General features: G+C 37.6%; 1 pseudogene; it reads left to right on the forward strand.

Annotated features, from left to right (window-relative positions):
- The first annotated feature begins 374 nt into the window (after positions 1-374).
- LOC124508334 (epithelial cell adhesion molecule-like) lies at positions 375-1,317 on the forward strand (annotated as a pseudogene).
- Positions 1,318-4,395: the final 3,078 nt, after the last annotated feature.

A 4,395-nucleotide genomic window follows, 5' to 3' on the forward strand; every position in this document is an offset into this window, starting at 1 on the left:
TTCTTTGCATTTCAGTTTGGAAAATTTTACTGATTTATCTTCAAGCTCACTGATTCTTTCCTTGGCTATGTCCAGTCAGGTGAAGCCATAAAGGGTATTCTTCATTTCTGTCACAGTGTTTTTGGTTTTTAATATTCCTTTTTGATTTTTACTTAGTTTCTCTTTACTTACATTACTCATCTTTTTTTTTTTTCATGCTGTCCTTCTCCCACTGGACCACTTCACATATTAATCACTGAATCATAGTTGTTTTAAATTCCCTATCTGATATTTCTAAAATTTGTGCTACATTGGAGCCTGGCTCTGATGCTTGCTTTGTTTCTTTAGACTGTTCTTTTTCTTGCCTTTTAGAATGCCTTGCACACACGCACAGTATGGCACATCCCTAGGTCCTCACATTTGGACTCCTACTCACAGTGGCCACCATGACAGTGGCCACAGCTCAGAAAGAATGTGTCTGTGAAAACTACAAACTGCCCAGACTGGTCTTTGAACACACATGGTCAGTGTGAGTGTGCTTCAACTGATACACAAAATTCCGTTATTCGCTCAAAACTGGCAACGAAATGTTTGGTGATGAAGGCAGAAATGACTGGCTCAAAGTCTGGGAGAAGAGCAAGGCCTGAGAGGGCTTTCCAGAATAACAATGGGCTCTATGATCCTGACAGTGATGAGAAGGAGCTCTTTAAAGCCAAGCAGTACAATGGCACCACCATGTGCTGGAATGTGAACACTGTTGAGGTCAGAAGAACTGAGAAGTTCTACTCCGAACGAGTGAGGACCTACTGGATCATCACTGAACTAAAATACAAACAAGAGAAACACCTCAAGATGTTCAAAGTTTGAAGACTATGTATGCTTAAGGAAGCAATCCCAACTCACTATCTACTGGATCCAAAATACATCAAAAATATTCTGTGTGAGAATGATCTTATCACTATTGATCTGATGCAAAATTCATCTCAGAAAACTCAGAATGAGTTTTCTCATTCTCATCTCATAGCTGACATGGCTTATTATTTTGAAAAAAATGTTACAAATTAATCTTTGTTCCATTCCAATAGAATGGGCCTGAGGGTAAATGGGCAACAATTGGATCTGGATCCTGGTCAAACTGAAATTTACTATATGGATGAAAAACCACCTGAATTTTCAATGCAAGAACTACAAGCTGGTATTATTGCCGTCACTGTGATTGTGATATTAGCAGTTATTGCTGGACTCGTGCTGGTTATTTTCAGAAAGAACAGAATGGCAAAGTATGAGAAGGCTGAGATAAAGAAGACAGGTGAGATGCACAGGGAACTCAATTCATAATGACTATAATTTGAAGAGTAACTACGAGAAGGTAAATTAGCAAGCAGATTACACGTGTATGAGCACAGGACAAAGAGATCTTTGAGGACTACTGTTTTGTTAGTTGACATCTTCTATTTGTAACGGTATTTATAACAGTAAAACCTGTACTCAAAATATAAGGAGTTTCAAATCAACGTTACCAATCTTAAAAATTGACCACAAGTGTCATATATATGCAGATCTGATAGAAAACCCAGAATGGACAGCATAGTTAAAATTATTTATGTCTAACATTGAGGTGTATTGCCTTAAATTGCTTAAATTGCCTTAAATATGCTTCCACAATACAGTTTGAATGACTCCTCTCATCCGTTTGTGATTGAAAGCTGCCTTTCTATTTACTTTGAGTCTTATACATATAAACTTTTTTTTAATTGTGAAATTAAAACATTTTAAAGCTGAAAAAAAAGAATGCCTTGCAATTTCTTGTTGAAAGCAGGACATGATACCCTGAGTAATGGAAATTGAAATAAACAGGGCTGTTGTGTGAGGTTTTACGTTGATCTAGCAAGTTGGACTGTGCTGAAGGTTTGCTGTAGTTGTAGCTGACAAAGCTTTGATTTTTTCTCGTGTCTTCTAAGTTCCCTTCTTTTTTGGGGGAGAGGTGGTTCTTTAAGTACAATTTCTTAAATCGAGTCTGTGTCTTGCAGCTTTCTCAGTTGTAATCCACTGTTATTATACTGACATCCTGTTGATGTGATGATAAGGTATGGGAAGGGGGAGTGTTCGATAATCTTATATGTCAGGCTTTTACTCCTTTAAGGGTCTTTTAACAGTGTATGTCCCTGGGCTGTGACCTTCATAAATGTCCCTTAGCTTCTTTTTTTTTCTCCTTTTAGGTGAGGCAGAAAAGCCAGAGGGGCTAAAGTTAGCTTATTATTTCCTTGCCCGTGGGTCGAGTATTTTATTTTGTTTCAATTAAGGAGGACAGCCCTTTGTCATGAAGTCTACTCTGGGAGTATTTCAAATGGTTGCTTTTCCCAGGAGCATAATTCAAAATTATTAATTTTTCCTTATCCTACCCAAAAGGTTGTGTCCCCCCCCCCCCCAGACCTATACCTAGAAACTCTGGTAGAATTCTGGAAGTAAAACTTCTAAAAGTATGGGGACCCTCTAAGCCTGGGACCATGGCACTTTCTCACTCTTGACCTTGTCCACAGAAGCCTTCAGGAATTCATCAAACTTATTTAAATGCTTTTAACTTCTTATGGCTTTAGTGCTTTCTGCTCCATGTCAGCTGATCTTGGCTAAGTTTCTCTGTATTCACCTATCTCTCCAGATTTGGGGGTGGCAGTTGCCCCATAACCTCAGTTCTCTAATGGGTCTTTTTTCAACATTATTTTCTTATTTTAAGAATGAGAGTGATGATTTCCTAGATCTTTCCTGGTCAGAACTGAAACCCAAAGTCTGTTACATATCTTTTAATCTTTAAATTTTCTCTCACAGTTTTTCTTCCCTCATAATTTTATTTGTGGAAGATTTGTTGTAGATTTCCACCTTTTAAACTTTGCTGATTGTTTCCCTCTGCGGACTTTTCATACATTCTCCTGGCTCTTATATTTTCTGGAAAGCTAAAGGCTTGATCAGACTCAGCCCAGATTTATGGCATGACTATTCTATAGGAGTGTTGGGTAGTTCCATTAGGAAGCACATAATATCTAGTTGTTTCTCTTTTTGTTACATCAAGGACGGGCAGTGGGTTTGCAGTTACCAGCCTGCTCTACCATTACAAAGCTCCCTATAAGAAATTCACCTAATAGTTTTAATAGCCACTGATGATCATGGCCTAAATCCATTATTTCATTAGGAGTTTGATGGTGATATTCTAATTCTACCATTGCTTCCCTATTTATTCACTAGAATTCTTTTAGAAGGTCTACCCTAATTAACTATTTGGCACCCTTAAATACTATTGATACAAGAAATGTGATACAAATGCTTGCTTGTTTCACTTCATTTACCAGTTTTCAGAATAAAGTGTTGGTTCCATAGCATATTCAAAGGTGACTAATGAGAATTTTTGTGTGCAAGTATCATTAAGAACTAATGGATTTTAATATATTTTATGTGTCTCAATCCATTATCATTATTATTCTTTTTGTTGCCAATATTATCCCATCTTTGGCAAGTGCAAACCCCTGCAAATTGCCTCTGGTGTCCATTAGACATGAACCCAGTTGTCTCTAATAACTCCCCTATCCTTCAATATGCCAAGATATTCTAGACACATTTAGTGCATTTCCTGGCCTAGAATTGGTATCAGCCATATCTCCAAAGATCTCCTCACTCTCCAAGCTCTACACTCTTAATACAAACCACAGTTGGAAATATCAGTGATGATGCACTGAAATTTGCTAATATTTGATACTGTTCTGCTGGTTGTCTGCCCTTAACTATACACAGGATATTTATCAGGATAATAAATACCATTACTGCAGATATTTCTATAAAACAAAGTTAATGACTCAGTCAATAATTTACTTGCTTTAAGTAATATTCCATCTAACACAATTCCAGTGCACCAAAATAATATTTATCTATCTCTGAAAACTAACTTGGTATTTTCCCTTTCTGCCTGCCATTTATTTGGATACCATTGTTTGTATTTCTGTAATATCAGCTCCCAAGGCTTATTTCAGCCTTCATCCCCCATAACTGCACCCTTCCTCCCCCAATCTATTTAGATCTTATTTCCATTTCAATTCCACCTAAATACCCACATCCATACCATTTATATATATTTTTAATTTTTTAATGTTTATTCAATTTTAATGTTTATTCAATTTTGAGAAAGAGAGACAGAGCATGAGTAGGGGAGGGGCAGAGAGAGAGGGAGACACAGAATCCAAAGCAGGCTGCAGGCTCTAAGCAGTCAGCACAGAGCCCGATGTGGGGCTCGAACTCATGAACCGTGAGATCATGACCTGAGCTGAAGTCAGCCGCTTAATCAACTGAGCCACCCAGGCACCCACATCCATGCCATTTATAAAGGTCAATGAATGCATGGAATTTTCAAACTCAGATGACTTCTATTTA

Source organism: Lynx rufus, unplaced genomic scaffold (genome assembly GCF_022079265.1).
Source record: "Lynx rufus isolate CCGP_SWC_20201006 ecotype Redwood Valley unplaced genomic scaffold, mLynRuf1.p SCAF_13, whole genome shotgun sequence".
In the NCBI taxonomy this organism is placed as follows: Eukaryota; Metazoa; Chordata; class Mammalia; order Carnivora; family Felidae; genus Lynx; species Lynx rufus.